The sequence below is a fragment of the Vulpes lagopus genome, chromosome 12 (genome assembly GCF_018345385.1).
Source record: "Vulpes lagopus strain Blue_001 chromosome 12, ASM1834538v1, whole genome shotgun sequence".
Taxonomy (NCBI): domain Eukaryota; kingdom Metazoa; phylum Chordata; class Mammalia; order Carnivora; family Canidae; genus Vulpes; species Vulpes lagopus.
Genome location: NC_054835.1, coordinates 28,236,270 through 28,249,610, shown reverse-complemented (window position 1 = coordinate 28,249,610; position 13,341 = coordinate 28,236,270). Strand labels below are relative to the sequence as shown.

Sequence of the window (13,341 nt, the reverse complement as noted above, 5' to 3'; positions counted from 1 at the left end):
TTAAAATAAATAAAATTCAATCTAAATAAGTCTTATTATTTAAAAAAAATAATTTGCCAGGTGAGTCTGACCAGCTACGCACTTCTACCCTAACCCCCCAAAATACTCAGGACTTAAATGTGATTTCTCTTGTTCATTAAAAGAGAGACAAAACAAAAAACCAGAAATAAAACCAAAATCCTTATTATTTCTCCAGTACTTTAATATGTTCCAGGCCTTCTACTAAACCCTTTACATAGATCATCCCATTTAATCTTGGAACTAACTAACCCTAAGAGTTTAAGGAAATGGAAACTTAATGTTAAGTGGTTCACTCCACAAGGCCACAAGGCCACAAGGCTGTGTCTTGCCGTCTTGAGCACTGACATTCCACCTTTCTGTATCTTCTAAGTCCTTATCTCCTTCCATGTAACCTACAGAAAAGGCTCTTTGTGTTTTGCCTAAGTCTAGAACTGGGTAAAACTTAATAAACTGACCTGACTAAAGTAAACCCATAAGGAAAGAAATAGGCAGTAGATGTACTGGTGGCGGCTGGTGTGGGGGAGGGAGAGTGGTGCAGAAGTTGCAAAGGGAGAAAAGGGAATCTGAAGTGTATGGACTGAGGAGCCAAGAGACATCATTTAGGCATTTCTTACAAATGCTAAGGCATCAAATCATAGGGCTGCCATTCCTGAGAAAAGATGGCTGGTGATGAACTACTTATTGTTTTGAATCGGCGTAGCAATCAGAGGTGCTATGAAGAGGAAAAGGCTAAGAATATAGCCTGTATCCTGACTGGAAAGCCCTCTGGCCATTTCTTGACAGACAACAGCCATGTATTTGCCCAATGAACAGCATTCAGCAGACCAAAAAGAAAATCAAAACTCCTGTCCTCGAAATTACTAAAGGAGCAAGTCACCAACTGGGTATTAAGTGACAAGCTAGGCCTCCCTGAAGGAACCTGAGACTTCGCCCTGCATATCTCACACCCATGTGATGTACACACACACATAGAAACACCCTACTTCTGAGCAGCAAAAAGAGAATGGGGTAAGGGGGAGGGGAGAGAAACATGATCCTTAATTATAAAATACTGAAATAAGGAATTGGACTAAATAATCTGCTTTGAAAGTCCCTTCTAGGGACGCCTGAGTGGCTCAGCGGTTAAGCATCTGCCTTCAGCCCAGGGCGTGATCCTGGAGTCCTGGATGGAATCCCACATCTGGCTCCTGGCATGGAGCCTGCTTCTCCCTCTCCCTGTGTCTCTGCCTCTCAATCTCTGTGTCTCTCATGAATAAATAAATAAAATCTTTTTTTTAAAAAAGTCCCTTCTAGTTTGGATATTCTCAAATGACCTTATTCAATATTCATAACACTTCTATGAAGGAGGTTATTATTCCTGTTTTACAAAGAAATGGAGACATAGAGAACTTAAACTTCTTTGATCAGAGACAATGCCAAACCAGGTTTCAATCCAATGTCTGATGCTAGCTTGCAGCACATAACAGATGCCAGACCTCAGCTACAAATATGCCTACCTTACATCTAGTTGACTGGTATCTTTTTTTTTTTTTTAAGATTTATTTATTCATGAGAGAGAGAGAGGCAGAGACACAGGCAGAGGGAGAATGCAGGGAGCCCGACATGGGACTCTCCATGTAGGGAGCCCGACATGGGACTCGATCCTGGGTTCTCCAGGATCATGCCCCGGGCCAAAGGCCAGTGCTAAACTGCTGAGCCACCCAGGCTGCCCCTAGTTGACTGGTATCTTGAATTGAATATCTCAAAACCACTTTAACTCAACACGTCCAAGCTACTCTTGCCTGCTCCCTAAAACTAGGCTTCTCCCGGTTTCCTACCTCAGTGATGGTACCACTGTCCACCTGTCCAGGAGCACAAACCAGAAAACAAGGGTCATCTCTGACACCTTCCTTCACACCAGCCTGTCATGTCTCTGCCTCTCTCTCTCCTCTCTGTGTATTCTCATGAATAAATAAATAAAATCTTTTAAAAAAAGGACTTAAAAAAATTAAAGAATATGTCTCCCTCTTGGGAAAATGTCAGGCAGGTGTATGCCCATTAAAAAAGACACAGTTTCCCTGCACTTGGGTTTCTGAAGCCCCTCTTCTGTCACGCAGCGCACTTGTATGCAGGCATCACTTGGCTTTCTTTGCATTACCATCTGGGAACTGGGGCTCCAGCGCAAAAATTACAATACTTTAGCTACTGCTATTGCTGGGAATAATAAACTGTCCTTTATCTCTGACCCAGGAATCTATAATCTTGTGCCAGCATCCACAAAACTGTGAGAGGCTAACTTGGCTTAGGACTGGAGCAATGGCACTCTGGTCTCACACCCCAGCAAAAATCAAGAGTCCTGTGCTTAACCGACTGAATGTTAATTGTACTTTTTTTTTTTTTAAGATTTATTTATTTATTTATGATAGACATAAAGAGAGAGGCAGAGACACAGGCAGAGGGAGAAGCAGGCTCCATGCCAGGAGCCCGACGTGGGACTCGATCCCAGGTCTCCAGGATCACGCCCTGGGCCAAAGGCAGGCGCTAAACCACTGAGCCACCCAGGGATCCCTAACTGACTGAATGTTAATTGTACTTTATAAATTGTTTCTCTCCACTTGTGTTGCACTATCTATAAGTTTAGTCAGATATTGGATCTCCTAAATGAATCCTTGGAATTCTCTATTTTTAAAATTTCTCACCAGTTTATATTACTCTCTGGGCTTTTTAATTGACTTTCACTGGTCAGTTTTATATTAAACTTAGCAAATATGTTAGAACCTCAGATCCTGACAGTTACCTCAGACACTTACTTCTACCCTGCTGAAAATACTTCAGTGGCATCTCACTGCTCTCAGGATGAAGGTGAAACACTTCACAATGGCTTCTAAGAAATAATATGTCTTAGCTCTCTTTTGTCTCTCCAATCTCGTGCTTTAGCTCACATCTTCAGTTCTCACTATCCCACACACACCTACTTTCTTGAAGTCTCCAATATTCATTATGCTCCTACCAAAGAAGACCTTCCCACCTGTTACCTTTTCTAGAAATGCACTTCCTTGCCCTTTCTCTGGTTAACTTGTGATACTATAACATAATAAGAAACCTATATTTTGGTTTTCATCTTGACCCCTGACCAGAGAGCTACTAAAACTTCTGTAATTTCCTAAGCAATAAAGGCAGTCTTTTGTTTAATGTTTGGTCTTTGATCCGGGTTCCTGACATTATTTCCTGGGTGATAGAAGCATCTTTTGTTCTAATGAGAATACTCTTGGTGGGAGTAGAGATTACTTTAAAAAAAAAAAAAAGAAAGAAAGAAAAGAAAGAAAGAAAGAAAGAAAGAAAGAAAGAAAGAAAGAAAGAAAGAAAGAAAGAAAGATCTTAAAATTAAAATGAGATGGGGCATCTGTGTGGCTCAGTTGGTTAAGCATCTGCCTTCTGTTCAGGTCATGATCTCAGGGTCCTGAATCAAACCCCACCATTGGGGATCCCTGGGTGGCGCAGCGGTTTGGCGCCTGCCTTTGGCCCAGGGCGCGATCCTGGAGACCCGGGATCGAATCCCACATCGGGCTCCCGGTGCATGGAGCCTGCTTCTTCCTCCGCCTGTGTCTCTGCCTCTCTCTCTCTCTGTGTGACTATCATAAATAAAAAAAAAAAAAAAAAAAAAAAAAACCCCACCATTGTATCTGGTTCCCCTGCCCCGCAGGGAGGGAGTCTGCTTCTCCCTTTTCCTCTGCCTCTTCCCTGGCTTATGTGCTTGCTCTCTGTCTCTCTCTCAAATAAATAAATAAAATCTTTTAAAAAGGGGTGCCTGGGTGGCTCAGTGCTTGAGTTGTCTGCCTTAGGCTAAGGGCATGATCCCAGAGTCCCGGGATCAAGACTCACATTGGGCTCCCCACAGGGAGTCTGCTTTCCCTCTATGTCTTTGTCTCTCTCTGTGTCTCTCATGAATAAATAAATAAAATCTTTAATTAAAAAATCCTCTTAAAATCCCATTAAAAATACAATTAGAATCAAAAACAAAAACCAAAGCTCATACAAAGGATAGATTAGTTGCCACAGGCAGGGTATGGAGGGTGGGCAAAATGGGTGAAAAGAGTCAGAATAAGTGACAGAGATGTACTGTACAGCATAGTATATATTTTTAATACTGCACTGAATATTTGAAAGTTGCTAACAGTTTATCTTAAATGTGCTCTATGTGGCCTGCTCCTGGAGACCCAGAATCGAGTCTCTCATCGGGCTCCCTGCATGGAGCCTGCCTGTGTCTCTGTGTCCCTCTGCCTGTGTCTCTACCATATTCAAAAAGCAAGCAAGTCCTTTTTTTTAAGACTTACTTATTTGGTGTCTAAGCCACTGAACCACCCAGGGATCTCAACCAAGTACCTCATGCCAAATTAAAGCAAAAATAAAGATACAAGAAAAAAACACTACCTCGCCAAGAAAAAAATATGCACAAACGTAAATAACACGCCTAATCTTAACTCAGATCATTCAAGAAACCACTCAGACGGCATCCCTTCCCTCTAGTTCCCCCCGAAGGAGAAAAAAGAACGATCATCAAGGACAAAGGGCATCACCAAAGTAACACCCAAAGCCAATTTCACGCTCAGGAAGGGATACTGTACCTCCTCCTCGTGGTTTCTGGTACCCTACACATTCAGAGAAACTTCTCTAGTAACAAACTATAGAAATGATCCCTGAAAGTATAGTCTTGATTTTGTCCTTGGTACCTCTGAAAGGTCTAGGGCAGCCATACACTTTGTACTCATGGCGAAATTTTTGTCAATTCATCTACCTATTCATATACATTTTATTTTATATTTCACAACAATTAGGTCAAATATCAAAATTCAAAACATCATTTTTCGCCTGTAACTCTTCCAGCGATACATAAATCATAAACAAGCATTATTAACATGCGGCTTCCTAGCAGCCAATCACACGCTGCATGCCTGACTCCAACCCGAAGGGACCTGTATTGCCCCGCCCACCGCAGCAGGCAACACCTGGGTCCCGGTGGGGTTGCGCCCCCCTACTACAGGCTAAGAAAACGCTGTTCACGCCACTGGTCAGCGCTGGACTGCTTCTGGCTTGCTACAGAAGTCCCCTGACTTGAAGAGACCAAGTTTCCTTTGTCTTAAAAGAGAGGTGGGAGGTGGAGGCAGAGAAGAGACAGACAGGTAACAAGTGGTATTCTTCTAATACCAAATAACAATCATCATAGCCGTGATGATTTATTGAATATGAACTTGATGGCAGGCATTTTACTCCGTTTCATTTAATCCTCTAAGCAACTGAAGAAGGGTATCATTACTTCCTCATTCTCACAGATGTAGGCTATAACATCACACAGCTGGGGAAACCACTGTTGGAACCTAGGTATGCCTGGTACTAAATCAAGTCCAGATTCTTTTTTTTTTTTTTAAGATTATTTATTTATTTATTCATGAGAGACACACAAAGAGAGAGGCAGAGACACAGGCAGAGGGAGAAGCAGGCTCCCTGGAGGGAGCCCGATGTGGGACTCAATCCCCCCAGGCCCTGGGATCACGCCCTGAGCAGAAGGTAGATGCTCAACTGCTAAGCCACCCAGACATCCCAAGTCCAAATTCTTTTTGGTAAGCCAAAGTGTCAGGAGGTCTAGTCTCCAAATTAAGTTCTCTAATAAAGCACTAAATATATCATCACTCAAAGTTCAGTCCTGAATGTTTCACCTTCCTGGCTTGTACATCTCAGAAGCAGTCTACTTATTTACCTGTAGCAAAGTTAATCCCGGTTTCTCCTTAAAGAAACATGCATGTGGTTTTCTGAATCAAACACATTTTTCAGTGCTAATACAACCATCAGGTTCATCTCATCTAACCACTTCTAATGCAATCTCCTCAGAGACAGTCAAATGTTCTGTACTTAAATTCCATCAGAAAGGGACAGCATTTGGGGAGCTTTGGTGGCTCAGTTGGTTAAGCGTCTGCCTTCAGCTCATGTCATTAACGCAGGGTCCTGGGATTCAGGTCAGGTCATTAACCCAGGGTACTGGGATCCAGCCCTGCATCAGGCTGCCTGCTCAGCAAGGAGCCTGCTTCTCCTTCTCCTGCCTCCCCCCTTGTGTTTTCTGTCAAATAAATAAAATCTTAAGAGGAAAAAAAAAAAGGAAGAAAGAAAAAGAGACAGTGTTTGGGCAATCTGCCCAGGTCTGAGACACATCCCCCGGTGTCAGAGCAGCTCCTAATATCCTGAAGTTATAAAGTGCCTTCCAGGGCAGCCCCGGTGGCACAGTGGTTTAGTGCCGCCTGGAGACCTGGGATCAAGTCCCAACGTTGGGCTCCCTGCATGGAGCCTGCTTCTCCCTCTGCCTGTGTCTCTGCCTCTCTCTCTCTCTGAATAAATAAATAAATAAATCTTTAAAAAATTAAAAAAAATAATAAAGTGCCTTCCAATCACTTTTACCCAAGAGCCTGGCTGTGGTCTGGACTCTTAACACTTTTCCATTCTCCATTCCTCCAACATTTCTAGGAACTCCTCAATATCCATGCCATATTGTGCATGTAGACAGACTCTCCAAATGCATGTAATTCTATCACTCCATGTAATTGTTTTTTCAATATTTTATTAAGTAATCTCTACACCCAATGTGGGGCTCAAACTCACAACCCTGAGATCAAGAGTCACATGCTCCACCGAGTAAATCAGCCAGGTGCCCCCAACTCAACTTTTTCTTTGTTAAGGTCCTGACCTAAATATACCTTCCTCTAACAGGTTTCCCTTGATTACTCCCCAGACAAGGAGGCTGAGATGTACCTGCTGTACTTCTTTGCCTCCCACCCTTCTCAGTACTTTATTATTATTATTATTTTAAGATTTATTTATTCATTCATTCAGAGAGAGCAAAGAGAGAGGCAGAGACACAGGCGGAGGGAGAAGCAGGCTCCATGCAGGAAGGCTGATGTGGGACTGGATCCCGGGTCCCCAGGATCACACCCCAGGCTGCAGGCGGCGCTAAACCGCTGCGCCACTGGGGCTGCCCCCTTCTCAGTACTTTAATTACTAACTCATGTCTGCTGCTTCTGCTGGATTACACTCCTGGAAGACAAGGACACATCTGTTCTTGGTATCCTAAACCCAAGACTCAATTAATATATATGTAATAAAAAAATGAATAAAGTCTGGGTTGAGGTTCTGGAACTCAGGAACCCACCTTTAGTTTTAGAATTCATATAATTTATATAACTGGTCTTCTGAATGGGCTAAACCAAGTAGATACAATCAGGAAACATTTCTTCCCTTTTTACTGCCCTCAAGTACACTCTTTTGGTTATCTTACCTTTTCCCTCCCTGGAGAGGCATCTCAGGCAGATTCCATAGTATTTAAGTCATTTTGAGGCCCTCAAGCACAGTCATTTCAGGTAATAAATTGTCCAGTCCTGTTAAATCAAAACCTCTTCTCTGCTCTTCCAGTTCCCTGACTTCAACGTTGTTTCTGACAACTCCAGAGCTGGAGGGGAAGGACCAATGAGATAAACAAGGGGCAAGGCCTTCAAACTTAGCTGATCCTCTTTGTAGCTTTTGGCCTCTTCCTAATGTCTGCTCTTCTGTAGGAGAGGTTAGTGGGTCCTTCAGGTATCTCCACTCCATTTCACAGCACTCTAATGCAGGCCAGTGCCCTCTCCTTCTGACCTCTTGCTGTATCTCTAGCCTCTCTGTTGGGATTCTTCCTGCCTTCATAGGTGAGATCCTTTAGATGGCTCAGCTACCTTCTACAGACTCTACCTACCCCACTAACTGGTGGGGGTGTAGCTAATCCAACTGCTGGTCTCTCACATTTACCAAGTCATCAAGAGCTGCTCTAGGAAGGAGGCAGACAGCACTCTTTCCAACCTCTAAATTCCAGGTAACATGCCAGGTTATCTTCACACCACACTGGTGGCAGCTGGTGTAGGCTGACATTTCTACTATTTGGCAGATTGAGACATAGGCTCCCAACTATCCTGACTGCAAATGCTACAATTATCTCCGTGGGTTCACCTGAAGGACCTCTTATTTGGCTTTAAGATGGGAATGTCCTACGAATGTCTTTTAAAGAATCTTTTCTAGGGCTCCTGGGTGGCTCAGTTGGTAAAGTGTGCCCTCAGCTCAGGTTGTGATCCCAGGGTCCTAGGATCAAGTCCCGAATCAGGCTCCCTGCTCAGGAGGGAGTCTGCTTCTCCCTCTCCCTCTGTGTGCTCTCTCTCTCAAATAAATAAATCTTTGGGATGTCTGGGTGGCTCAGTGGTTGAGCGTCTGCCTTTGGCTCAGAGCATGACCTCAGGTCTGGGGATCGATTCCTGCATCAGGCTCCCTGCGAGGAGCCTGCTTCTCCCTCTGTTTGTGTCTCTGTCTCTGTATGTCTCTCATGAATAAATAAATAAAATCTTTAAAATAAATAAATCTTAAAAAAAAAAAATCTTTCCACTGACACCCTCACCACTACTCCACTGCCTTCTCCTAGATAGGCTTGAGGTGGGTGATGGACTTGAAGGTCCAAGGACTATTTTAGCCATCTCCTACTAAGCCCTGCTTTAGACTGTGGGGAAACTTGTCACCCCTTGTTCTCCACTCTGAGGCTTTGGATGAAATTCCCAGACATGGACAAAATCCTGCTTTGAGATCTAGTTACACCTGTCAAGCTCTTCCCTGCTCTAGCTTAGTAGAAAGAATTTGAAGATGCAGAACATTCAGATGTCTAAGATATAATAAATATTTGAATACTCTGCTTTTCACACTGGAGAGTTTGAATAGACAGACACTAGAAGTTGTAGCATACCTACTGTAAACATCCATTTTTATGTTAACATACATATGAATGTGTTATGGAATAAAATGCAAAGTTTTGAGGGTGAAAAAAAACAACAGGATCTTTCAAATAAATTATTGAACTCACTGTCAACTACTTCATCTATAGACTCTAGGAGTAGTACATGGAAACACTTGAGAACTTTCTGAATGAATTATTTTGTGGGATAGTTGGATCCTGCAAAAATTGGAATTACCTTTCTGAAGCAAATGGAGAAACACTGCAGATAAATTAGGTCACCCTGACTGTTTCACAAACAGCTGAGAAAAGCTTCATAAACCTCTCCCTCTATACTAAGAAGGGAGAGGGGAAATTCAGCAGGACTTCCAGTTATTCTTAAAAAAAAAAAAAAAAAAAAAAAAGCAGGTCTGGATCTGCACATCAAGGGCTAAATACCAGCAGAGGTTTTGTCCATGTATGGTTTAGTGTTTGTTCTTTTGAAGATTGCCTAAGCTACATTTGCTATTTCCATCTGCCTTGTAGGCTGAGCTGCCTGTGACATCCAGCAAAAAAAACCCTGGAAACAAAAGCACCAAGTCCCTGGGAGGAGCAAAGGGGAAAGCCATGAAAGCTGGTCTCCTCAATCCACCACAGGCATCAGAAGACTCAGCAGATGGTGTAGATTAAAGGAGAAACAGGAATCAGGCAGAATTAAGTGGGTGGCTGGGGCCTGAGTAGAAATTTTAGGCGGCTAACAGTTGGAAGACCTTATGGTTCCCTAGCACAAAACAAAACAGTCTCCAAACAACAATTTAAGGCCTTTATTGAGCAATGACTCATTGGTAGGGAACATCTCATCTCTAAATTTAACTTTTAATTTCCCCAAGAACTCATACCTTTATGATGTACCTGATTTTCCTTCCAACACTATTCAGAAATGCAAACCAAGTCACATCTGCAATTTTTAAGTGTTTACCTTTCTTGAGAATCTTCTTCACTTTCACATAGTTCCCTTGTTTGACATATTCATGAAGCTGAGCTTCCAAGGAGTCATTTCTTAAGGAACCAAGCTGAACAGGACAGGGGACTGGAAGACGAACAGCCCGAGACATCCTGTTTCAAAAGAAAGCAACATTCTTATTTTAACTCAATCAGAAATGCTATGAAGCAACTTAGATTCTTTCATATTTCTTTCTCTTCCTGTCCACTTTTATTTCTAATGAACAGGATTAGGGGAATAATTACTGAAACTCTACAAGATTAATTTTTGGTTTATTTTTAATATTACTGGTGAAATTGAAAAACTAATAGCATTAATTCTCAGGACTAAAAAGTGATGGCTCCTGGGAAGTAAAATTAGAAATATACATATTAGTTGTATCATTAGGATAACTAGGTACCTATTAATTTTGAAAGGCTAGTACATAAATGTAGTTACTACATGGGGATATAGACAGTATAGCAAAATGGGTGAGGTTCAGTTTAGACTCTGGTCCTGGCCCTATCACCTCTGTAACTGTGACCTTGGAGAAATTTTTTAACCTTGATAGGCCTCAATTTCTTCATCTGTAAATGGAGATAACAATAACCAATAATGAGAGGCTTGAATGAGCTAGTATGTGTAAAGTGCTTAGAACTGTGCCCAGCACCAAGCCAGCTCTGTTAGTATGCACAATCAAATCCATGCAGAGAAATTTTAACTTTTCACATGTGGCATTCATACGTGACCATCACAGAGTCAAGTCAAGTGTTTGTGGTATACCTACCATGTGTCCTCAAATGTGACAGGTATTGTTTAAGACACCTAAAATTGGATCCCCGCCATCACAATGGTTGGTCTAGCAGGACAGACAAGAGGTACCATGCCAGTGCTCCACAGACAGGTGATAAGAGAGGGAAGCCCCATCCACATGAATCAACAAACATACAGATCAGGGACATAACTAAGTGTTACATGGAGAGAAGAGTGTGAAAAGGGGTGAAGCAAAAGAAAAAGCCAAGAAGGCTAACACATTTAGTAGGTCTTCACCAGCCAGGAAGCTTATGTCAGAATTTCTTTCCTTTTTAAGGATGAGTAATATTTCATTTAAGGTATATACATTTTGCTTATCTATTCATCAATGGACACTTGGGTGGATTCTACCTTTGACTGTTGTAAATAATGCTGCTATGGACATTTTGGTGTACAGTCTCTTCAAACACCTGTTTTCAATTCTTTTGGCTATATACCCAAGAAGCAGGATTCCTGGATCACATGGTAATTCTTTTTTCTTTCTGTTTTTGACAGGAAAGGGCAGAGGGAGAGAGGGAGGTAGAATCCCAAGCAGGCTCCACTCTCTTTGTGGAGCCTGATGCAGGACTTGATCTCAGAAACCTGAGATCATGACCTGAGCTGAAACCAAGGTTTGGGTGCTTAACCAACTGAGCTACCCAGGCACCCTTCACATGAGAATTCTATGTTTAATTTTTTGAGGAATTGCCATACTGTTTTCTGTACTGGCTATACCATTTTGCATTCCCACCACAAGTACACAAGAGTTCCAGTTTTTCCAGATCCTCACCAACACTCATTATTTCCTGTGTTTTTTTGTTTTGTTTTGTTTTGTTTTTAAGATTTGTTTGAGAGAGAGAGAGAGAGCACCAGTGGGAGGGGCAGAGGGAGAGAGAGAGAGAATCTCAAGGCTCGATCCTGCGACCTGAGATCATGACCTGAGCTGAAACCAAGAGTGGACACTCAACCAACTGCACCACCCAGGTACCCCTGTTTTTTCCCTTAATAATATAGCCTTCTTAATGATTCTTGATCTCCTTATTTTTACTTAATTGTATTTACACAGGGAGACCTGGGTGGCTCAGTGATTGAGCATCTGCCTTCTGCTCAGGTCGTGATCCTGGGGTCCTGGGATCAAGTCCTGAATCAGGCTCTCCGCCAGGAGTGTGCTTCTCCCTCTGCCTATGTCTCTGCTTCTCTCTGTGTGTCTCTCATAAATAAATGAATGAATGAATGAAATCTTTATTTTTTTTTTGAATGAAATCTTTAAAAAAAAAAAAAAGAAAAGAAAGTTCAAATAAAGACAATAAAACCCTGAGACCCACTTAGTGTTTACATGGTTACTTTTTCCTAAAGCTCCAGAATACACACATCTCTTGAGGATTGAAGCATAGTTTGTATTTATTATTTACACACTAACATTCACTCCCTTAGTATTTCTAGTTGTCCTTTTTCCCCAATAATCATCAGAACTTATTCTTTTTGTTTGTTTAAGATTTTATTTATTCATTTGAGAGACAGAGCATGAGCAGGAGAGGGAGAGGGAGAAACAGATTCCCCTGCTGGGCAGGGAGCCCAATGGAGGGCTCCATCCCTACCCGGAGACCATGACCTGAACAGAAAGCAGACACATAATCGCTTAACAGACTAAGCCACCCAGGTGCCCCAATTCTAAGAAACTAATCTTTAAGGAGTAGTGGGCCTCAAAATGTTATCCAGGGTTCACAATCAACACTGCAGAGCAGGGTAAAACAGTTTTTTGTTTTGTTTTGTTTTTAAGATTTTATTTATTTGAGAGAGGGAAGGAAGGAACAGGAGGGCGCAAAAGGAGAGGGAGAGGAAGAGGGAGGACAAGTGGACTCCAGTGAGCCAGGAACGCGGGTGGGGTGGGGGGTGGGGGGCTGGATGTTGCAGCTAGATCCCAGGACCAGGAGATTATGATCATAGCCAAAGTAGTTTACACTACTGAGCCACCCAGGTGCACTTAGGTAAAAATTTTTATAACAATCCTTGAGCAGGATCCCTGGGTGGCTCAGTGGTTTAGTGCCTGCCTCAGCCCAGGGGGTGATCCAGGAGTTCCACATCCGGATCCCTGCTTGGAGCCTGCTTCTCTCTCTCTGCACCCCACCTGACTGACCTCCCTCCCTCCCTCCCTCCCTCCCTCCCTCCCTCATAAATAAACAAAATGTTTTGTTTTTTTTTTTTTATTTATGATAGGAACACAGTGAGAGAGAGAGGCAGAGACACAGGCAGAGGGAGAAGCAGGCTCCATGCACCGGGAGCCCGACGTGGGATTCGATCCCGGGTCTCCAGGATCGCGCCCTGGGCCAAAGGCAGGCGCCAAACCGCTGCGCCACCCAGGGATCCCTAAACAAAATGTTATAAAAATCTTTGACTTTGCAGTCTCTCTGGAAAATTCTAAATACAAATACATTTCACTAACTTATATGCAGCCCTTTGCTCCTCAGTAGAACATTAGTGCCCCAAAAACTAAAAGCTCAATTGTTTTTACTTTTTAAACAGTTACTTATTTATTCATGAGAGACGGAGGAGAGAGAGAAAGAGGCAGGCAAGGGAGAAGCAGGATCCGTGTAGGGAGCCCGATGCGGAACACAATCCCAGGACCCTGGGGTCAAAGATAGATGCTGAACCACTGAGCAACCCAGGGACCCCTAATACTAAGCTCATAGGGACAAACAAAGCAGAACATATTATAAGGTGAATAAAGGAACACAAAACAAAACCATAGAAATTAGTGCAGAAGAGACCAAGAAACTGCTCTATCTTTTAGGACGCTTAC

General features: G+C 42.7%; 1 non-coding gene across 1 annotated transcript; it reads right to left on the bottom strand.

Moving 5' to 3' along the window:
• Nucleotides 1-4,498: 4,498 nt before the first annotated feature.
• LOC121474381 lies at nt 4,499-4,713 on the bottom strand. The gene has a single exon (XR_005983387.1). It is a non-coding gene; the product is annotated as a small nucleolar RNA U3 (small nucleolar RNA).
• Between the last annotated feature and the right edge of the window lie 8,628 nt (nt 4,714-13,341).